At 42.7% G+C, this 24,650-nt stretch overlaps 1 protein-coding gene and 1 non-coding gene across 2 annotated transcripts in view; both read right to left on the bottom strand.

Moving 5' to 3' along the window:
* Positions 1–24,650, bottom strand: part of CKS2 (CDC28 protein kinase regulatory subunit 2) — a 974,690-nt gene that overhangs the window by 498,414 nt on the left and 451,626 nt on the right. The window lies entirely within an intron of this gene.
* LOC126938182 (U6atac minor spliceosomal RNA) lies at positions 7,359–7,484 on the bottom strand. Its single transcript, XR_007720006.1, has one exon. It is a non-coding gene; the product is annotated as a U6atac minor spliceosomal RNA (small nuclear RNA).

Genomic DNA, 24,650 nt, shown 5'->3' with positions numbered 1-24,650 from the left:
GTATTCTGCAAAGCCACAGGGGAAGAACTGCCCAAGACCATGAGAACTCACCTCTGGCATCAGTGTGACCTGGATGTGAGACATGGAGTCAAAGGAGAACATATTGGAGGTTTAAGATTTGACTGCCCTGCTGGATTTCAAACTTGTGTGGGGCCTGTAGCCCCTTCATTTTGGCCAATTTCTCCCATTTAAAATGTTTGTATTTAACCATTGCCTGTACCCCCATTGTATCTAGGAAGTAACTAACTTGCTTTTGATTTTACAGTATGATAGGCAGAAGGGACTTGCTTGTCTCAGATGAGACTTTGGACTGTGAACTTTTGAGTTAACGATGAAATGAGTTAAGATTTTGGGGGGCTGTTTGGAAGGCATGATTGGTTTTCAAAGTGAGGACATGAGATTTGGGAGGAGGCAGGGACAGAATGATATAGTTTGGCTGTGTCCTCACCCAAATCTCATCTTGAATTGTAACTCCCATAATTCCCATGTGTCTTGGGAGGGACCCAATGGGACATAATCAAATCATGGGGGTAATTCTTTCCCTTGCTGTTCTCATGAGAGGGAATAAGTCTCATGAGATCTGATGGTTTTAGAAAAGAGAACTCCCCTGTGGACGTTCTTTCTTGCCTGCTGTCATGTAAGACGTGCCTTTGCTCTTCCACCTTCTGCCATGATTGTGAAATCTCCCCAGTAATGTTGAGCTGTGAGTCCATTAAGCCTCTTCTTCTTTATAAATTACCCAGTCTTTATTAGCAGTGGGAGAACAGACTAATACGATCATTTTATGATTAAAACCCTCAGCAAAATTGGCATAGAAGGGACATAACTTAAAGTAATAAAAGGCATCTATGACAAACCCACAGTCAACATTATACTGATTGGGGAAGAGATAAAAACATTCCCCTTGAGAACTGGAACAAGACAAGGATGCCCACTTTCACCACTTCTATTCAACATAGTACTGGAAGTCCTCAGAGCAATCAGACAAGAGAAAAAAAATAAAGGGCATTAAAATCAGTAAAGAGGAAGTCAAACTGTTGCTATTCACTGATTATGTGATCATATACCTAGAAAACCATAAAGACTCATCCAAAAAGCTAATAGAATTGAGAAATGAATTCAATAAAGTTTCAGGATACAAAATTAATGTATATAAATCAGTAGCACTGCTATACACCAACAGCAACCAAGCTGAGAATCAAATTAAGAACTCAACCCCTTTTGCAATAGCTTCAAAAAAATAAAATAAAATACTTAGGAATATACCTAACAAAGGAGGTGAAAGACCTCTACAAGGAAAACTACAAAACACTGCTGAAAGAAATCATAGACGACACAAACAAATGGAAACACATCCCACGCTCATGGATGGGTAGAATCAAAATTGTGAGAATGATGATATTGCCAAAAGCAATCTACAAATTCAATGCAATTCCATCAAAATACCACCATCCTTCACAGAACTAGAAAAAAAAAGTCCTAAAATTCATATGGAACAAAAAAAGAGCTTGCATAGTCAAAGCAAGACTAAACAAATCTGGAGGCATCACATTACCCAACTTCAAACTAAACTACAAGGCTATAGTTACCAAAACAGCATGGTAGTGATGTAAAAAAAAGGCACTAGACCAATGGAACAGAATAGAGAAAAAGAAAACCCCAAATACTTACAGCCAACTGATCTTTGACAAAGTAAACAAAAACGTAAAGTGTGGAAAGGACACCCTATTCAACAAATGGTGCTGGGATAATAGGCAAACCACATGTAGAAGAATGGATCCTCATCTCTCACCTTATATAAAAACCAACTCCAGATGGATCAAAGACTTAAATCTAAGACCTGAAACCATAAAAATTCTAGAAGATAACGTCAGAAAAACCCTTCTAAACATTGGCTTAGGCAAAGATTTCATGACCCAAATGCAAATACAACAAAAACAAAGATAAATAGATGGAACTTAATGAAACTAAAAAGCTTTGACACAGCAAAAGAAATAATCAGCAGAGTAAACAGACAACCCACAGATCGAGAGAAAATCTTTGCAAACTATGCAGCCAACAAAGAACTAAAATCCAGAATTTTTAAGGAATTCAAATAAATCAGCAAGAAGAAAAACAAACAATCCCATCAAAAAGTGGGCTAAGGATATGAATAGACAATTCTCAAAAGAAGATATGCAAATGGCCAACAAACATATGAAAAAATACTCAATATAACTAATTATCAGGGAAATGCAAATTAAAACCATGATACAATACCACTTTCCTCCTGCAAGAGTGGCCATGATAAAAAAAAATTTAAACAAAAGTAGATGTTGGCGTGAATGTAGTGAAAAGGGAGCACTTTTACACTGCTGTGGACAAGTAAATTAGTACAATCACTATGGAAAACAGTGTGGAGATGCATTAAAGAACTAAAAGTAGATCTACCATTTGATCCAGCACTCCCACTCCTGGGTATCTACCCAGAGGAAAAGAAATAATACAAAAAAGTTACTTGCACATGCATGTTTATAGCAGCACAATTTGCAATGGCAATAATATGGAGCCAGCCCAAATGCCCATCAATCATGAGTGGATAAAAAAATGGAATACTACTAATTCATAAAAAGAAATGAAATAATGCCATTTGCAGCAACCTGGATAGAGTTGGAGAGCAGCAATCTAATTGAAGTGACTCAGGAATGGAAAACCAAACATTGTATGTACTCACTCATAAGTGCGAGCTAAGCTATGATGACTCAAAAGCATAAGAATGATACAATGGACTTTGGGGACTCAGAGGGAAGTCCCCAAAGTCTACGCATTGGATACAGTGCACACTGCTCATGTGAAGAGTGCACCAAAATTTCAGAAGCCACCATTAAATAACTTATCCATGTAACCAAACACCACCTGTTCCCCAAAAAGTATTGAAATTGAAAATAATAAAAGAAGTTTGAATTAAACACACAACTTGAAAAAACCCTCACAAAATAAATATCCAGGTCCAGATTGTGTCCCTGGAGAATTCCATTAAATATTTAAAGAAAAAGTAACACCAATTCTACACAATATCTTTCAAAATCTAAGTAGAAGAGTTTCCAGCTCATTTTTTTTAGCCAGTGAAACTCTTATTTATTCTTGTTTTGAATAGGTTTGAATAGGTTCAAAAAGTCAAAACAAAGTAACAAGATATGTTATGAGAGTTAGTGCTTCTATTTATTTCTGTCTTCCCAGTTCCATTCCAACTCCTACAGGTGGCCAATTGTACTAACTTCTCTCAACCCTTTCAGTGTTGTTTCTCTATTTACATAAAAACAAAAACAAATGTATACAGAGAGTAAAATATACATAATATAACTGGTACTTTTTTTTGTTTTTTTGCTATGTTTAAGTTTATAGCTCAGTGGCATTAAGTATATTCACAGTGTTACAGAATCATCCATCTCCAGAACTTTTTCATTGCCTTATACTAAAATTCTATGTACATTAAATAATAACTCCCAACTACGCCCAGTGTCTTGTAACTATTGTTTTACTTTCTGTCTCTATGAATTTGCCCACTCTAGGTACCTCATATAAGTGAAATTATTTGTCCTTACGCGTCTGGCGTATTTCACTTAGTGTGTCTGCAAGGTTCATCCGTGTTGTAACATGAATCTTACCTTCCTTTCTTTTTAAGGCTGAATAATAACCCACTATATGCATATACTACATTTTGTTTATGCATCCATCAATCAACGAACATTTGAGCTGCTTCCACCTTTTGGCTATTGTGAATAATGCTGCTGTGAACATTGGTGTTTGAGTCTCTTCTTTCAATTCTTTTGTGTATATACTCAGAATTGGAATTGTTAAATCATATGGTAATGCTATGTGAAAATTTTTTGAGGAATTACCATACTGTTTCCACCAGAAGCACAAGTGTTCCAATCTCCCCAACTCCTCATCAACACTTTTTGTTTCTTTATTTTTTAAAATAATAGCCATCCTACTGGGTATAAAGTGGTATCTTATTGTGATTTTGATTTTCATTTTTCTAATGGTACTGATAGTGAGCATCTTTTCACAGGCTTACTGATTATTCGTGTATCTTCCTTGGGAAAATATCTATTCAACTCCTTTGCCCACTTTTGAATTAAGGTTTTTAGTGTGTTGAGTTTTGTTGTTTCTATATTCTAGATATTAATACCTTATCAGATATGTGATTTGAAAATATTTTTCCAATTCTGTGGGTTGCCTTTTCACTCTGTTGATAGTGTGCTCTGATGCATAAAATTTTTATTTTGAGGAATTCCAATCTATCTAATTTTTTTCCTTTTTTTCTTGTGCTTTTGGTGTAATAACCAAGAAATCATTGCTACATACAATGTCATAAAGCATTTTCCCTATGATTTTCTTCTAACAGTTTTATAATTTTGATACTTACATGTAGGTCTTTGATTTTGAGCTAATTTTTGTATATAGTTTAAGATGAAACTAGAACTTACAATATTATGCTAAATACAAGTGGTAAAAGCAGGCATCCTTGTCTGGTTCCTGATATTAAAAGAAAGCTCTCAGTTTTTCACCATTGATTATCATGTTACCTGTGGATTTTTCATATCTGGCCTTTATCATGTTGAGGATGTTTGCTTCTCTTCCTAATTTTCTGACTTTTTTATCATTAAAGGATATTGAATATTTTCAAATGATTTTTCTGTTTCAATTGAGATAATTGTGTGTGTGTGTGTGTGTGTGTGTGTGTGTGTGTGTGTGTTTCTTCATTCTGTTAATGTTGTGTATTATATTGGTTGACTTTCACATACTGAACCATCCTTGCATTTCAGGAATAAATTCACTTAGTCCTAGTATAAAATTCTTTTAATTGTTTGCTGAATTTAGTTTGCTAGTATTTTCTTTAGGATTATTGGGTCAATATTCATAAGTGATATTGGTTTTTAGTCTTCTTGCCTTTTAGTGTCTTTGTCTGGCTTTAATATCAGGGTAATGCTAGCCTCATAGAATGAGTTAGGAAGTGTTATCTTCAACTTTTTAGAAGAGTTTGGAAAAGAACGATAATTCCTTAACTGTTTAGTAGAAGTCACCAGTAAAGCCTTCTAGTCAAATCTCTGTCTTGGGAGGTTTTGATTACTGATCCAATCTCCTTACTAATTATAGACCTATTCAGATTTTCTGTTTCCTCACAATGCAGTCATAGTAGGCTGTGTGTTTCTGGAAAGTTGTCTATTTCATCTAGATTATCCAATTTGATGGCAAACAATTATTCAAAGCAATCTCTTATTCTATCTGTTTTTAAAAAATTTATAGATAGTAATGTCCATTTCTGATTTTAGTAATTCAAGTCTTCTCCCTTTTTTCTTAATCAAGCCAAAGATAAATCTTTTCTAAAAACAAACTATTGATCTCACTGATTTTTCACAATTGTTTTTCTATTCCTTATTTTCTTTATCTCTGTTCTTAGCTTTATAATTTCCTTCCTTCTACTAGTTTTGAGTTTTGTTTGGCAGTCTTTTTATAGGTCCTTAAGGTGTAAAGTTATGTTATTGAGTCTTCTTTTTTAATGTATGTGTTCACAGCTATAAATTTCCCTCTGAACACTGCTTTTGCTGCATTCCATAAGTTTTGGTGTGTTGCATTTTTGTTTTTATCTGTCCCAAGGTATTTTATAATTTCTACTGTGATTTCTTCTTTGACCCATTGTTTGTTTAAGGATCGTGGTTTTATATCCTTCTTCCAATGTATTCCTTTTGATTGAAGACTTTATTTATATTTAAAGTAATTACTGATAAAAGCTTACTTCTGCCTTTTACTATTGATTTTCTGTGTATCTTATAGCTTTTACACATGATTTTCTGCATTACTACCCTCTTTTGTGTTTAGTTGATTTTTTTCTTTTTCTTTCTTCTTTCTTTCCTTCCTTCCTTCCTTCCTTCTTTCTTTTTGATGGAATCTTGCTCTGTTGCCCAGGCTGGAGTGCAATGGCATGATTTTGGCTCACTGAAACCTCTGCCTCCCAGGTTCAAGTGATTCTTCTGCCTCAGACTCCTGAGTAGCTGGGACTACAGGTGCGCACCACCATGCCTGGCTAATTTTTGTATTTTTAGTAGAGATAGGGTTTCACCATGTTGGCCAGGCTGGTCTCGAACTCCTGACCTCATGATCCACCTGCCTCAGATCACGGCCCCCCAAAGTGCTGGGATTACAGGAGTGAGCCACCACGCCCAGCCTAGTTGATTTTTTTTCTAATGATATACTTTGACTTTCATTTTAGTACCTTTTGATTTTTATTTTATTACCTTTTGTGTATATAACATACACATAAAATAATATTTTTCTTTGCAGTTTATGTAAGAATATATATGTAACATTCTGAACTCATAACCATCTGAGTTAATACCCACTTAACTTCAATCACATACCAAAACTCTACTCCTATACAGCCCTTTGCCCTCTTTATGTTATTAATGTTACAAATTACATATTTATACACTGTGAGCACAATAACATAAAAAGTGAAGTTACAAACCAAAATTACAACAATACTGGTTTTTATACTTACCCATGTGTTCACCTTAGCAGGAGATCATATACATTTTCATACAGCTTTGAGTTAATATCTAGCATCCTTTTATTTCAACCTGTAGGATTTCCTTTAGCATTCCTAGTAAAGCAGGTCTAAGAGTAGCAAACTACTTCAGCTTTTGTTTTTCCTCTGGGTGTAGAATTCCCAGCTGACAGGGTTGTTTTTTCTTTCTCTTTCAACACTTTGAATATATCATCTCATTGCCTTCTGGCATTCAAGGTTTCTGATGAGAAATTGGTTGATAATCTTATTGATCATCTCTTCTATATGATGAGTCACTTCTCTCTCGCTGCTTTCAAGTTTCTTTGTCTTTGTCTTTTAAAATTCTCATTATAATGTGTCTTAATATGTGTCTCTTAACTTCTTAGGTTTGTAGCTCCATATTTTTCACCAAATTTGGCATAATTTCTGCCAGTATTTCTTTAAATAATCTTTCCATCCCCTTCTCTTTCTCTTGTCTTTCTGGAACTTTTATAATATGTATGTTGGTCCACTTGATGGTGTCAACATAAATTCTTTAAATTCACATCACTTTTCTTCAGTTTTTATTCTTTCTGCTCCTCAGACTCAATAATTTCAATTATCCTATCCTTTAAGTTCACTGAATCTTTTTTCAGCCTGCTCAAATCTGCTGATATTTCATTGCAATGAATTTTTTGTTTCAGTTATTGTACTTTTTAGCTCCAGATTTTTGTTCAGTTCCTTCTTATAATTTCTCTCTCTTTATTGATATTCTAATTTTGTTCACATATTGTTTTCTTGATATCCTCTCATATTTTTAAATTATTATTTTTAACCATTGTTAGATGCCACAAAGTAGGTGGCAGTACCTTACCTGTATGTTTGTTGTCAGACCCAAGGGCCTCTTCTATCCTTGTTGAGAGAAACTCTAACTTTTTCTCCTTTCATACAGTACCTAAGGCTCTTTAGTTCTTTGTCCATGTTTTTCCTTAGCTTCTTGAGCATATTTAAGACAGTTAAAAAATTGTGTAGTAGGCCGGGTGCAGTGGCTCATGCCCATAGTCCCAGCATTTTGGGAGGCCAAGGTGGGTGGATCACCTGAGGTCAGGAGTTCAAGACCAGCCTGGCCAACATTGTGAAACCCCATCTCTACTAAAAATACAAAAAAATTAGCCAGGTGTGGTGATGGGCACCTGTAATCCCAGCTACTTAGGAGGCTGAGGCAGGAGAATCGCTTGAATCTGGGAGATGGAGGTTGCAGCATGCCATTGCACTCTAGCCTGGACAACAAGAGCAAAACTCTGTCTCAAAAAAATAAAATAAATAAAATAAAATAAATTGCATAGTAAATCCAATTTTGGGTTTCCTTGGTGATGGTTTTTATCCTTTTGTTTTATCCATTTGAATGAGGCATGTTTTCCTGTTTCTTTGTATGCCTTATAATATTTTGTTAAACATTAAGCATTTGACTATTACAACGTGGACTATAATGTCAATGATAATCTGAATCTGGAAATCAGATTATCTCTTTCTCTTTTCTTAGTTGTTGGAAGTTGTAATAGTTCACTCATTTTGAAAATTTTGCAAACTATTTTTCAAAGATCATGTTTTGTCGTGTATGATCACCAAAGTTTCTGTTCCTTTAGGTTGTGTTCAGTTGTTTTGATAGAGATATCCTTTAATGCCAGAAATTGAAACAAAGAAACACACACACACACACACACACACACAGAGAGAGAGAGAGAGAGAGAGAGAGAGAAAGGATAGCTACTTCTACCGGTATCTGCAGATTATTTCTGTTCTGGGGCACTCCTTTACCATTTTAGCTAGCCTTGCTTTGAGACTAGGGATCAACCCAGGTGAAAGCTTAATGTCTTCTTGAGACTTTTCTGAGCATGACTCTTGCCTGTGCATGTTCATGGCTTTCTAAATTCTCCCATGTATATGGCTGCTTTTGAATGTCTTCATTTCTCAAAGAGTCTCACCCTAGTTTCTCTTTATGCCTTTCATGGTCTGTTGTATGCCTCAACCTGTCCCAGGCATCTGTGAGCTTGTAGTCTGCCTTACAGCTTTTACAAGTAGTTTCTGCTACATTTCCTTCCAGGGCCCCAAGTTATATGAAACAGATGAGTGCCTTGCATCAGTCCTTCAGGTATTCCCCAAACAAGTTAGAACAGATGTGCACAGTAATTTGCAAATAATATCTGCTCTGCTTCCTCTGGTTCTAGGGTGGGGAGGGACTGGGAACAGAGCTGTCACAACCCAAAGCAAAGGGCACTGCCATGCTGGAGAGGGTATGGAGCAAAGGCATCTTACTATACAACTTTCCTACCATTTTAATAATGACTTCTTTTGATTTGGTGTTTTCTTAGTTGCTGTAAACCTTTGACTATATTCTAGAGCTTCTATGAAGTTGGTTACAACAGCTCTGGGTTTTTTGTTTGTTTGCTTTTGCAAGTTTCTTTGGATAACAACCATTTTGCTGATAACGTCATCATTTCTTTGTGTTTTGATAAACAGACATTTTCTCTTTTGTTTCCTCTTTTGGCATGCTCTTCCCCAGATGTTTTCCTGGCCAAATCTTTCATTCCTTCATGGTTTTGCTTGCATATCAGTTTCTCCATGAGACCTTTCCTCTCCACTCTTTCTAAGCATTCACTATCCCCTTCACTTTTAAAAAACTTTATTTTGAGACAATTATAAATTCATGATCAGTTATAAGAAACATGGAGAGAAATCACCCAGTTTCCTCCAATGGTAACGTTTTGCAAAACTATAGTATAATATCACAACCATAATATTGTCATTGATGTAGTCAAGACATAGAATATTTCCATCACCACAGGGATGCTTCATATTATACTTTTACACCACTTCTACCTCCCCACCTCATTTCATTCCATCTCTAACTCCTGATACCCTCTAATCTGTCCTCCATTTCTACAATTTTGTCATTTTAAGCATGTTACATAAATGTTATACAGTAGGTTATCTTAGAACTTGGCTTTTCATTCAACACAATCCCTTGGAGATTAATCCACATTATTACAAATATAAATAGTTTGCTCCTTCCTATTTCTGAGTAGTATTCCAAGATATAGGTGTACCAGCTTATTTAACCTATTGACAGATATCTGGGTCACTAATAGCTCTTAAAGCTGCTCTCATCATTTGTGTGCACGTTTTCATGTGTACTTTTGTTTTCATTTATTTGGGAGAAATAATCAAAGGTACAATTGTTGAGTTGAATGGTAGGTGTGTATTTTAAGAGAACAGGCTTTTCTTGGAGATATTTTGGTCTATGCCTGTTGGCAGTCCCAGGTTGAAGGCTTCTACAGTACTCTATCTAGGATACAAGGAAGGCAATAAAGATACTCTAGGAACTCACTGTCATGCCACTTTGCAAGTTGTGAGGTCCCAAGGCAGTTCATTGTTTTTTTCCCAACTTTTCAGTCTTCCAATGATTATTGTCATGTTACATCCAAGGTTCCTATAAGAGGAAAGACTTGGGACAAATGGGGATACTTTCATCTCAAGGAACCGGATGTCCTCCGTTTTTATTTTTCTCTGAAATCTTCTTGGTACCTAGCATAGCATAGAGGTTATTTCCTTATTATTTGCTTATATTATTCCCACCCTGGAAGAGAATCTCACTAAAGCAAAGAATTTTCGTTGTTGTTCACTGCCATCTCTTTGAAGCATGGAACATCTGGCTCAATACAAATTTGCTGCATAAAGAATTGACTGTCAGGCCGGGCGCGGTGGCTCAAGCCTGTAATCCCAGCACTTTGGGAGGCCGAGGCGGGCGGATCACGAGGTCAGGAGATCGAGACCATCCTGGCTAACACGGTGAAACCCCGTCTCTACTAAAAATACAAAAAGAAATTAGCCGGGCGCGGTGGCGGGCGCCTGTAGTCCCAGCTACTCCGGAGGCTGAGGCAGGAGAATGGCGTGAACCCGGGAGGCGGAGCTTGCAGTGAGCCGAGATCGCGCCACTGCACTCCAGTCTGGGCGACAGAGCGAGACTCCGTCTCAAAAAAAAAAAAAAAAAAAAAAAAAAAGAATTGACTGTCATCTTTATTTTCTTCATACTAGTTCCTTAGTATAGATTATCCATGAGTTTACTAGGACAAAGTGCAAAATGTTTTGTGAAAATGATAGCATATTACTATTTTTTTCTCAAAAGGATTCATCACTTTACACTGAAGCCAATAAAAAAAACTATGTGCAGTTTTTATCTGTTAGTATTTCATTTTTACAAAGGGGAACAACAGGTAAAGAGAAAAGATGCTTGTGCACTTCCATTCCTTCAGGCCCAGCTCTCAGCTCTCATGCCCCTGCCTTCTCCTGCCCACTACCCTGCTCTCTTTTGTCAAGTCCTTGCAGCAGTCTCCCCTCAGCCTCCTGGAGTCCCAGCTTTTCCCTGCCTGCTATGCCCGTGCCTCAGAGGGAAAGGGCCCTGGGCAGGAGGGAATTATGATTCCAACACCTCACTCTGGAACTCCAGATGCATTTCCCTGGATACATAAGTCCTGAAGCAGTGTGCTCAACTGTCCTGTGATCAGTGCATTGTGTATTAAACTGGAATTTGTGGAGTAGCCTGGGCTTTACCAGTTTTTGTCATCCTGATAGGAAAATGAGTTTCAAGTCCCAAATGACAAAGTGACAAACGAAATTTTGGAAAGCAAATTGCAATTTTGGAAAGCACAATTTTGCCTCAATGTTGGCCACACAGAACTCCTGCTTACCTGGCACTTCCCCCAGGCCAGCCTCCCAATACTTACACCCCACACTGCACTGGCTCACCTCAGTCCAGGGCACCACTGCACTACTCAACCAGGTGTTGAGCTCAAACACCTGCAGGTCACCTTTTGTCCTTTGTGCCCTCACTCCTCTCAAAGTCAACAAGAGAACTGAAATCTAACCCAGCTCTTTCTATGTGTTGGCATCTTCATTTCAACCATCAAGATCAAGTCGCCAGACTCTTGAGTGACCTTGGAATGACCTTACAGTGTCCAATAGTGCATTCAGCCAGGAAGGTTATTGAAAAGCAACACTCAGTGACTGTTACTCCCCACTTCTGGTGTACGGTGCTGGTCATACATAAGATAAGGCTTAATACCCTTACCTGCATCCAACTTGTGGAAGCTGGCCCCTGGCCATTTGTTAAGTTCATCTCTTCCTTGCTCCCCTGGTCACCATCAAGCTGCAACCTCACACACTGATTTGTTTTCAGCACCACTGAGCTTTCACAACCAGTAGTTAGCACTTGCTCCTCCTCCTGCTTCAAAACCGTTGCTGCTATGCATGTAGCTTGCCCCTGTATGGCATTTGGAACTCAATGTGTGATCTCTTCTCCCTGGTCTCCCAGAATGAAGCAGATGCCCAGACCTGCTCTATCCACTTGTCAGTGTATGATGCCAGGCTCACATAGGTACAAATGCATGGATTGGTGGGTATTTATTTACCTGCTCCCACTTAGGGTAAGCAGCACTAGATGTGTCTTTGCTGATTGTACTTTGTATCTCCAGGGCCCAGAACAGGTAGTCAGTGCTCAATATCTATTGTTGGATGATGTTAAATGAAGTTCACACGCTTCTCCCAGATGAGAAAAACTCCCATATGGAGCTGCTGCGCTTCAGCCAAGGCCTGCCTGGAGGGAGATGACAGAAGCACATATTATTCCAGCTTTCCTTATTTTTTTTTCAGACATCTGTGACTCTCTGAACAAAAGCTGGTCTCTCATTTTTCTAGAATGCAGGGCAAGTAAAAGCATTCGTTCCGACAATATATTGATTAAACATCAACCCTATGTTGGGCATTGTGCTTGGACTGAGAACATCCATCTGGTCTGGAAGGAAGACGATAAAATCATCATTGTGCAACAGGGTAAGAACCAGACTGGAGTTTTGGTGTTGGTTGGGGGGGTTCAGTGGATGAACAAAGCAAGTGGGAGATCCCAGGCAGGCGTATAATAAAAAATGGGTCCATAGGGATATGAGACAGAGGTTGCTCTTGGGGACTGCAAGTGACTTACAAACGCTGGCATCATGCAGCAGGAAATGAGGCTGGACAGTGGGTATGGGCCTGGCCAGGGAGGCCCCCAGCCTGAAAGGAGGGGCCTGGGCTGGCCTTTAGAGAGTCCGTGCTGGTCCTGCTCTGCTGGGTCCATTTCTGCAGAGGGGATGTGCCCACCTTGGGCCTGTACCCCTCCTTCTAGATCATGCTTGTGACACCCCAAAACCCAGAATTCACTGCCCAAACATCCCAAACCCACTTCCTGGAGGTCTCATCCTAAGGACTGACCAACTGTCCAGTATGTACCCTGGGCTCAAGGGGTAACTGAGCACAGACATGTGGACAACAAGGTGGTAAGTGTGGTAAGAGCCATACTGGGATTTTGGAAGTTGGGTGTTCAGTGGATGAACAAAGCAAGTGGGAACCCAGACAGGTGTCCACACACATGTGCTCAGAGGTTGGATGCTCAGGCCAGAATATTCACTTGCAAGGACATGAAAACCTGAGTACCTGAGCACAAAGGGTTCTCCTTTGGGCTCGGGGCTGGGCTGAGACCAAAGCTTTAAAATATGCAGAGATATGATATATGGACCATCCTTTATCACTTGTTCTGAGTGGTTTGTGTGGACCTGGCCCAGGAAGCCATGAGTCACAAAAAAAATGAGCTTCATCCAAGCTAGCAGGAATGGAAGGTGATATGGTTTTAATCTGCGTCCCCACCCAAATCTTACGTTCAATTTTGATCCCCAGTGTTGGAGGTGGAGCCCAGTGGGAAGTGATTGGATCATGGGGGCAGTTTCTCATGAATGGATTAGGACCATCCCCTTTCTTCTGTTCTCTTGATAATGAGTGAGTTCTTGTTTAAACATTGGCAGCACCTCCCCCACTACTCCTCTTGCTCCTGTTCCAGCCATGCAAAGTGCCTGCTCCTACTTCACCTTCCTCCATAACCGTAAGCTTCCTGAGGCCCCCCTAGAAGCTGGGCAGATGCCAGCATCATGGTTCCTGTACAGCCTGCAGAGCCGTGAGCCAATTAAACCTCTTTTATTTATAAATTTCCCGGTCTCAGGTGTTTCTTTATAGCAATGGGAGAACAGGCTAATGCAGAAGGGTCCAAGCAAGGAAGAGACAAGTTTGGCTGTGAATTTTCAAAGTACCCAGGCGATGTTTTGTAGATAAGTGACACAATGTTGACAGGGATGGAGGGTGTGGGCTGTGAGGGGGGTTCTGGTTCAGGCTCCACCTATCAGTTAGGCAAACTTGGCAAGTTACTTCTCTCTCTAGTTCTCATTTCCCACAACTATAAACTGAGCTGAGGTCATTGAACAGAGTAAATCATCCATGGTAATCTGCAAATGTGAGTTCATATTCTTTTCATTATTATGGAAAAAAGTCTTACTTTAGTGAAAAGCCCTAAAAGCAGCCCTGGGAACACATTCCAGCGTGGGCTCCTCTCCTGCTAGAAAGGAAGTGGCCCGTCAGGGAAATGTAACATTCCTCTGAGCTTCACCTTGGCCTGCTGGAGTGGAAATGCACAGCATTCCAGAACCTGGGAGCCTGGAGGGGAGAACGAGAAGCTGCAGAGCTTCCTCCACATGTGTGCCTCCCTGCCTGTGTGTGCTCTGGGAGGCCCCCTTCGAAGGCTCCAATGTCTGGGTTTATTTTTCTGCCGCATTTCATTCTCAAAACCCCCATCCAGATGAGGCTATTTAATGGCTTTTGCAGGTCAGTTGCTTTCTGAGAATCTGATATCAGCCAGGGAAGGATTCAAGACTTCCTCAAAATATGATGAGAATAACTGTCTTTGGATTTCCCCTAAGAATTGTGAGGGATTTTTTTTTCACTTATTAACTAAAAATTTTTTAAGCTTTTAAATGGAAAACGGCAGCCTGCATTGTGCTTGGAAAAGGAGGAAGAATCCCCAGATGTTCTTTGTTCTCTTTTTCTGCTCCAATGCAGCGAGAACAGCTCCTTTGGGCGGTTTTCAGGGCATTTTTTCTCCCTAGAGAAGGTCTTCTCGGGACGTGGCCTTCCCTCTGCCTATGGTCAGTGGAGGTGTCCCAGTGGCTATGAGGAGCAGTGGATTAGAGCAAACAATCCTTTCCAAATAAAGGAAATCAAAACACTTATTTGGTACTTACAGTTATGTTAGGCATTGTAAAATTTTTTCTATAATTCATTTAATTTTCGTGCCCTGTGGACAATTCAACTGCTTGAGGCTTCAGTCTCCTAATCTGTAAAAAGGGCAGAGCCCTTTATTTTTTTGTGTGTGATAGAATTAAATTAATCACAGCAAAATAAGTTTGCATTGCCTAAGAAGCAGTGAGCGTAAATAAATGTGTTAATTTTCCCCATGTGGATCCACTTGTTCAGGACTGCTGCTGCATTTGAAGGGCTGGCATTCCCCTTCTATATTGCATATAGCCACCACCCCCCTCAGCAGCACAAACATCGTTGTTAAGTGGCCAGTGTGTGCCAGGCTCCATACTGGGCACTAAGGGCATGTGACCACAAAGGGTGGATGAAAATAGATGACGAGTAACTTGGCTGAGTATATACGTAAAAATCCTCCTCCTATAACTATAGTTTGTGGAATGCCTGCCTTTTGCCAGGTGCTGAGCAGAGGGCTTGCTTATGTGGTCCACTTAAAAAAATACTTATTTTGTACTTACTCTATGCATCAGGCCCAGTTCTGGATGCTAAGACAACTGCAGTGGATTAAGCACGCATGTCCCGTGAACCCCACAGTCCAGTAAGGCTGTAGGTTCATTTGCTTCTAGTAACAACCCTGAGAAGCAGCGGTCACCCCCCATTCCATACTGGAAGAGCCAAGACAAGAAGCATCATTGGCACATTCTGAGGTGCTGGCTTGGACGCACAGAGGTCTGATGTGGCACTCTACCCATGGTGCTCACAGGGTCTGCAAGCCTGCAAACCCACTTTCTGAAACATGGTTTTCTCATCTATGAAATAGAGATAAGAACACCAAGTCAGAATGATAAGGAGACCAGCATGGGAAAATCTCAATAAACAAGAGTTTCAGGCTAGATGTGGTGGCTCATGCCTGTAATCCCAGCACTTTGGGAGGCTAAGGCTAGAGGATCACTTGAGGCCAGGATTTCGAGACCAGCCTGGGAAACATAGTGAGACCCTGTCTCTACAAAAAAATACAAAACTTATCCAGGTGTAGTGGCACACACCTGTAGTCCCAGCCACTCATCTACTTGGAAGGCTGAGGTGGGAGGATCTCTTGAGCCCTGGAGGTCGAGGCTGCAGTGAGCCATGATTGCGTCACTACACTCCAGCCTAGGTGACAGAGACAGACCCTGTCTCAAAAACAAAAAACAAACAAACAAAAAAAAAAACCAAGGGTTTCAAAGACATGATCAAGGTCACAGAACTGCCAAGTGATGGGGGTGAAATACAAAACCCACAGCCCCCGGCCCAGAGTCCTTTCCCCTGCCCCACCTGGTGGCACAAACACAGTGTGAGCACAGTGACAATGTCAATGGCTTCACAGAGAGATTTTAGGGAGAGAGGCAGGCCACAGAGAATTAGGGGCTTCCTAGGTGGAGAGACAGGAGATGTGTGCCACGTGGAACAGCAAAGTGAAGAAAGAGCCCAGACGCATTTGTATGACAAAGAGCCTGGGCCAGGAGGAGGACTGGCTGGAGGGAGCAGACGTCAGGGCTGAGGCTTGGTCAGGGCTTGAGGATGAGAAAGAACCCAGGGAAACAATGCCTGCCAGCCCTGGCCAGACAGGGTCCGAGCTCCCCAGACGCCCTCTAGAAGCGGTCAGTGCAGACACAGGAAGTGCCCAGCACACATTTCAACATTAGCATTCCCACTTGACACCTTTCCTTTCCACAGGGAGGATAAATCCTTGATGTTCCCTGTGCTGCCCCGAGGAAACAGATCTTGGCATAGAGATGGCCCAGAGCCTACGAGTCTTCCCCTGGGTCGTCTCCTCTCTGATGGCAGGGAAGAGCCATGTCTGGAGTTGACTTTGAACACCCACTGTGGTTAGTCATTAGACATAGAAGATAGAGAGTCTCTGCCCCAGCCTTAAGGGGAGGGAATTTGGCTTGGAGGACCTTCCAAGTGCCCCTTGAGGGCCCTAGGCTGCAGCGCTGACTGCCTCTGTTCTCACAGCTCTCACAGTAACTGCTGGGGGCACCGCATCCCCTACACATTCACTGGAGCTGGGTGAATGTAATCTATTAACCCCTGTTGCTGTTGCCATGGTGTGCGTACCCCGTCCCATGCCTGTGTGCGGTTTGATGATACATAACGGTGCTTTCTTATTTACTATTTCAGTTCATTGTCCTACAGCTTCGTGAGAAATATAGAGCCAATGCCACTAAACCTCATCACAGGCACACGGATCTCAGGGTGCCTGGAACTATGGCTAGGGCTGTCCTGTCCCAGCAGCAAATGGATTTTCGTTTAAGACTTTTTTTCTTTTGAATAACAATTATATAACACATTGGGAAATGCTAATGAAGAATAAATAATAATGATCACTCATACTTATAGCTTGTATGCCTGGCTGTGCTACAGGTGAAAAAGCTTTATTTCCTTTCAATAGGCATTAGGTCACGAGAAATGTATTATGACCTTTCGCTAATTTGTGAGAAACAGAGAAGTCAAGTCAGTTACTGAACGCCACACAACGCCTAAGGCATCTAGGTTCAAATCAATGCACATGCATCTACAATGCAGTGGTGGGCTGTGGATTTCAGTCAAAGCCAGCAACACCTGCACCAGCTGTTTCCATGGCCTGCGTCAGCCCAGAATGCACACAAACAGACGCTGTCACCCCAGTTTCAGCAAGATCAAGGGCTGTGCTATATTATTTTATGAGAGAAAATGGCTGGCACAGATTCAAGCTGATGAACTCGATTGATAAATGGCCTTACAAGCCCTGCATTAACTGACGGCCGTGAGCTGACAGCCAGACCTTCTGGGTTTGGATTAAACAAAAATTGCCAAGGTCTGCATTTCATCAGCACTTTAAAAAAATCTGACATGGGGTACAGAAAGAGATTATTTTGCTGAGTATTTTGCAATACCAAGGGAACTAAATCCCTCATTTTTATTTTTTTTAAAAATTTAGGCTGCCCTGGCCTGTCAGGTTTTATAAAAACAGCACATTAGTGACGGCATAGGTCCAGACCCAAAGTTTCTCATCTGTTACTTTCTTTCCCTGGGGAACAATGGTCTCTTGGATAATATTCCAGAATGATAACAGTCACAAGCGGTTTCTGAAATTGCTTGGGAAAAATAGGAAGAAAGAGGAGACGTTTACTGCTTGTGGCGGCCTTTTCCTTTCTCCAGCTTTTTTTTTTTTTTTTTTTTTTTTTTGCTTTAGTTCCAAGTTATACAGAGTCCTTGAAGTTGCCTCCTGTCAGTCCCCTTCCTACTTAGCAGGCGCCCTGGATTTCAGGCTCCATAAGGTGCCCAAGGGCAGATCAGGACGCGGTTCCACTATGTCCTGAAATGATGTAAACCCGCGTCGCCGGCAGCATGAGCGGTGCCGTGCCTTTCATGACGAAGCATCCCTGTGTGCTTGACAACCTCAGACTGTGCCGGCCGCTGGCAGGCCTCGCAGGGCAGCAGGAACTTGCGAGTGGTGCTCCTTCACCACCTTCCATCCTGGGGGGCGAGTCCCTCACTCCTGAACTAAGTCTATCCTCCTGCAGCATTTTGAATCCTGCCCTTTCCCACCTCTTTCCTAAACCATCCACATCCCACTGTTTCTCTAAACCATCCACATCCAACTCCAGGGACCCACCCATCCTCAGCACATGCACGCGCATGCATATCTCAACTCCATTTGTGGCAATGATCCTGTCTCTACTCTTGTCCCTGGAAGCCTGCACTGCTCACCATTGTCCTCACGGATGTTCTGGCCCTGCTCCCCCATGCCACCCTTCTGCGCGGTGCTCTTCCCATTGCACCCAAGGGCCCCATCCTTGCCTTCTTACCGGTTTCTCCTACCCTGTTTGGAGAGTGTCACTTGTACCTGGGACTCCAGGTGCTCAAGGAGAGGGCCACAGCTATTCAGGAGCACGCAGAGGTGCACCTAGGGCAAGCGAGGGCAGCCCCCTTTCAGTGCCCCACGAGGGTCCCTTCCTTCAGCCACCCTTGCCTACTGCCTGTGGAGTTGGAATCAGCACACTGAGCCTCCTCGCTTCTCTTCCAAACCAACAGTCTCATGGCTTTGCACTTGGGCCTCAGCATGGCCTCCAGACAGTCTCCTGGCCTGGGTACCATTCCTTTACAGGGACCTTCATGCACCCACTTGCTGAAAAGAGGAGATACAGTTCTGAGGAGCCTCCGTCCATGTATGCTGCTGCTGTCCCCTCACCTCTGGGCCTCTGTCCCTACATACATGCTTTGCACAAATGCTGCCTCTGTCACCTGCCTGGCATCTGTGCTGCCCACGTGTGTGTGGCCCCAAGCCCTTCTATCTGCCCACTGAGATGGTCTCTCTGACTCTGGAAAAGACCCAGGTCTCCTGGCCCTCTCTCTTGTTCTAAGGACCTTGGGTCCCCTTTGTTAGCTCTCTGGGCATCACTATCACAGCAAGAGCTGTTCTGGAATCCCCTAAATTCACCTTTCCATCTTCCCCTGATTGGCAGCTCAAACCACAGCCTCAGGCAGTACTTCCCTGTGCTCCAGCATGCAGGAGCCTGGACCACAGGAGGGCTGGGTGTAGGACACATTGGCTGAGTGAATGAAGGAGGGTGTATGTTTTCATAAGCATACCCATGCAACATGTGTGGTTTTTATCTTTGACATTGGGGAAAACAGTTATTTCCCTCTTAGATTGCAGTTCCCAAATCCTTATTTTGCCCACAAATATTTTTCTGAAAAACAAAGAAACCATAGCATATAACCTAACCAATATTTCACAGTTCTTTGCTCCTATTGTTTGACTAGCAGGAAATATAAAAAGAGAATAAGAGGTGTGTCCAAGCCCTGATCTGCGTCTCTGCTGGGAATTAGACTGCGTCTGATTCTCAGGGGCTGGGATGAGCGTGAGGAGCCTGAGACCAGAGCTCGCAGTTTCCTGCCCAGCTGATCATCCTTATTCCTGAAAAGGACTGGTTTGGTTTGTTTTGTTGCTTTTTGTAATTGTAGGCTCTTAATTACATATATGTCTCAAGGTTTTTCATCCTACACCCTTTATTTCCAAAGAGCCTGGTGGCTTGGGTGGGTGGCTTATAAACAGCAATTCATTGCTCATAGCTCTAGAGGCTGGAAGTCCATGATCAAGGCACCAGCAGATATTGTGTCTGGCAAGGGCTTAGTTTCTGGTTCATAGATGGCACCTTGGTGTCTCCTCACATAGTGGAAGGTACCAGCTAGCTGTCTGAGGTCTCCTTTACAAAGGCACTAATCCCATTCATGAGGGATCCACCTTCATTGCCTAATCACCTCCCAAAGATCCCACTTCCTAATACCATCCCCTTGGAGGTTAGGATTTCAACATACGAATTTGGTGGGAACACAAATGTTCAGTCTAGAGCATTCTGTTCCTGGCTTCTCAAATTCTGCCCTTCTCACATGCAAAATATATTCATTCCATCCAAATAGCCCCTAAAGTCTTCACTCTTCCCAGCATCAGCTCAGAAGTATAAAGTCCAGAGTCTTAGGCCAGGCACAGTTGTTCACACCTATAATCCCAGCACTTTGGGAGGTGGACTACTTGATCCCAAGGGTTTGATCCCAGCCTGGGCAACACAGCAAGTCCCCATTGCTACAAAAAATATGACAATTAGCCAGGCGTGGTGGCACACACCTGTAGTTCCAGCTACTCAGAAGGCTAGGCTGGGAGGATTGCTTGAGCCCGTGAGGTCAAGGCAGCAGTGAGCTGTGATTGCACTACTGCCCTCCAGCCTGGGAAACAGAGCAAAACCCTGTCTCAAAAAAAAACAAAAACAAAAACAAAATAAAGCCTAGAGTCTCATCTAAAACAGATATGGGTGAGACTCCAGGTACGATTCATCCTGAGGTAATTTTCCCTCTAATTGTGAGCCTCTGAAATCAAACATGTTGTGTGCTTCCAAATTACAACGGTGAAACAGGCATAGGATGGACATTCCCATTCCAAAAGGAGAACTAGGAAAGAAGAAAGGGGTAACTGGTCCCAAGTAAGTCTAAAACTGTAAAGCCTTAGAATCATCTTTGGCTGGAAGTTCTGCCATGTAGGCCCACTAGGGCAGTCGGCTTGCCCCTGAGGCTGTTCTCTGCCACGGCCCCACCTCTGTAGTAGCTCTATGCCTGGGTCCCATCCCCAGCTCTCCTGGCCTGGAATCATGCTTCTGTGGCTCTTCTAGTATGGGGTTTCAGGAGCGGTCCACCTCCATGGCTCTGCTGGAGTCTCTGGGGTGGCCTGACCTCTGCAGCAGCTCTCCGCCTTGGCCCTGTGGCTTTTGGGGGCATCCTTTAAAATCTAGGTGGAGACAGTGATGTTCCCCTAGCTTTGCCAAGCACAAGGCACACTATTTTGAGGCTCAACAGCTGCGCTGAAATGCAATGAAGGAAGAAGAGCCCGCGATATGAGGTAGTACTGGGCAACAGTGGCCTTCTTTCTCCACCCAGGCCCTTGCACTCTACGACTGTGATGGGAAGGGCAGCCCCAACGATCTCCGAGATGCCTGTGGGTCCTCTTCCATTGTCCTGATAAATAGCACCTGGCTCCCCTTGAGATACCAACTCATTCGAGTCTCTTTATCAAACAGTGGCTTGACCACACCGGTGCTGTTGTCTCCTGAACGTGCTTTTTCATTCTCCACAATATACATAGGCTGAGAATTTTCCAAAATTTTAAGTTCTGTTTCCTTTTTGATTAACATTGTGTTTGCGCCATTTCTCTCTTCTCACACTTTACTATAATTACTCAAGAGAAACCAAGCCATGCCTTCAACATCTTATGTAGAAGTTTCCTAATATTCAATTTTTAAAACCAAATATCCAATTTCATCACTCATAAGTTCTACCTTTTACAGAAACCTAGAACAACAACACAATTCAGCAAAGTTCTTTGCCACCTTATAACAAGGATGGCCTTTCCTCCATGGTCCAATCACGTGTCCCTCACTTCCATGTGACCTCATCAGAATGGCCTTTACTGTTCATATTTCTACCAGCATTCTGCTATCAAACACTTAGGTGTTTTCCTGGAAGACAAAAGATTTCCCACAGCTCTTCTCTTCTCCCTCTGATCCCTCACAAGAATCACCCTTATTGCTCCATCCATGGCAAAATAGGCTTTTCCTAGCTAGAACTTTAAAATTCTTCTGGCCTCTATGCACTACCCAGTGACAAGGCCACTTCCACACTTTCAGGTATTTGATACAGGAGTCCCCACTCCTTGGTACTAATTTTCTGTCTTAGTTCATCCAAGCTGCTATAACAAAATGCCATAGGCTGGCTTGTTTCTGAACAAAAGAAATGTATTTCTCACAGTTCTGGAGGCAAGAAAGTCCAAGATCGAGGTGCTGATGGAGTCTGTGTCTGGTGAGGATCCCTTCCTCATCAAGGGCACCTTCTTGCCATGGCCTCAAATGATGGAAGAGGTGCAGGGTCTCTCTGGGCTCTCTTTTATAGAGCCACTAATCTCATTCATGAGGGCGCCACCTTCATGACCTAATCACCTCCTAAAGGCCCCACCTCCTTATACTGTCATGTTGGGTTTAGGATTTCAACAGATGAATCTGGGGAATTTGGGGGGACATAAACATTCAGTCCACAGCCACCTTCCTTGACAGTATAGCGCTCCACTCACAGTATAGCAAGGAAAAGGCTCTCTAGAGCCAGTCCCACAGCACCTGGGGTCACGGGCCCTGAATCTCAGATTCCACCCCTGCCTAGCCTCATTTTCAAATGGCCCCTCACCAGCCTGTGCTGTTCTGATCTCCCCTCCTGGTGTCTGTAGGATCCAGGCAGCCCACAAAGACTGGAGTCTTTGTTCTTCCCTCTTCCCCTGCCCAGATCTGGGGATCCAGCTTCTGGCAACATTTGCTGCTCCTGGTGACCACCCTTGTCATAGAGTCAGTTCAGGGGACCACCTTGCCACCCCCACTCTAAGGGCCACTCTACTACCACCCCACAGTGGGCCCTCCAGAGAGACCCTCAGCCCACTTTGGTCCCACTATGCCAAAGGGACACAGCACGGCTTCAGAGTCCCTTGGTTCTTGGTCCAAGCTGAAGCACTATGGGGGCTGTGATGTGGCTGAACCCAGCTGGCATGTGGGCAGCTGACCTGCAGTGATAGCCATTCCCAAGGCCCTCTGACCCAGCATTGTCCTTACTCAAGCACATCTGAGCCAGAGTGAGCTCGACTTGGGCATCTCCTCCCTCCTGTCTCTCCTGCTGTCTTCCCTCTGCCCACCTATCCCTTCTACCTCCTCTCACTTCTCCCAGCAGACACAAAGGCCAGGCTGCCAAAGGGTAAGGGCATCTTCTCTAAGTCTTAAAAGTAACTCTATGATCTGGTTCCAACAGGCTTTGTCCTTGATACGGTAAAGGAATTTAGAAAACATTATTTCTTTTGATAAACCTGAGAATTGGCGTCAGTAGACTTGGTGTCAATTCCTATGGGAAGCTGTAATCTGCACACCCCATACACACAATCTCAAGCAAGTAGGTGCCTAGTGTGACCAGGGGAAGGTCATGAACTCCGGAGTGAGAATGAAAAATGCATATCAAAAACCCTACTTGAATCGTATTCTCTAGACTGTGGGCTCCCTGAACACAGGGGTCTCTTTCCACAGTCACCTGGGCTTAAGGAGGGACACGGGGTGGCACTGCTCTAAATCAGAGTCTTCTCACACAGGAAAGGGGACTTAGAGGAGAAGGGGCTCACACCAGGGGCTCAGTTGAAGCCATCGCCACATCTGCTATTACTATCATGGTCATATGTCAAAGAAATGAATGAATATAAATTCGCAGCATAGCCATTTAATTCCAAAATACTTGTAGCTCTCTTTATGCTATGATTAATATAAGGAGAGCTGAGTGGAAATCTCAGTTCCTTGGAAGACTATTGAAATTCAACTTTTGTTGATCTATGGTAATAGAGGAAAGCCAGAGAGACCGATAATTGACACTTGACTCATTGTGTAATATATGGCAGGCTAAACTCATATGTTTCAAACCCACTTAGTTGGTAAGAATCAGACATTTTGCTGGTCTTGGAGTCCAACATTTGCTCAGGACCACACCCATTCCGAGCAGACACTCAGGCTCCGCACCCTCCCAGGTACTTGTGAGTATTGGAGGATCAAAGCTTCCCCGCTTTGGGGAGGTTTGGGTTTGTTAATGCCTCTCCTTTGGTTTCAGGTCACCAGGGTACATATAAGAAGTCAGAGATAAAATAGAGTAGATGGGACTGGTGACCTTCTGCCTGAACTTGAACACAGCACTGACTCTGTCTTCCTGTTCTGCTGCTGGCTCAGCTCCAACATCCACGCTGGAGCTGGCTGAGGCAATCTGGAAGAGTCAAAAGGATGTTGTCAAGCAGTCAGCAAGAGGATCCACATGCTTCTATGCTTGGCATGGTGTATTAAAAGTAATCCACTTAATAATTTTGTTAACTTCTTACCCAGCTGTCTTCATCATGGAGACATATATGTTCACACTCACACACAGGCATAGAACATTCGAATACTCCTTATTCAAATAATAATCACTCACACATTCCTATTCACGCACACGCACACACATGTTCACACACACATACACTCATACACAGGCACGCTCACACACATATCACACAACCACACACAGCACACACGCACACCATGTGCGCACACACACACACCACAGTATATATAAACCACACAACCACACACACTCACCACACACACCACACACCACCAACATACACAACACACACATCACATACACACCACACAGCATACTGCTCACATATACTATACACCACACACCACCAACATACACAACACACACATCACATACACACCACACAGCATACTGCTCACATATACTATACACCACACACATACAACACAGACACATCCACCACACATACTCCATATACACACACACACACCATGTACAGCACACATGT

Source organism: Macaca thibetana, chromosome 15 (assembly GCF_024542745.1).
Source record: "Macaca thibetana thibetana isolate TM-01 chromosome 15, ASM2454274v1, whole genome shotgun sequence".
NCBI classification, from domain to species: domain Eukaryota; kingdom Metazoa; phylum Chordata; class Mammalia; order Primates; family Cercopithecidae; genus Macaca; species Macaca thibetana.
The sequence above is the reverse complement of the archived record's forward strand: the minus strand, read 5'-3'. Positions and strand labels throughout refer to the sequence as shown.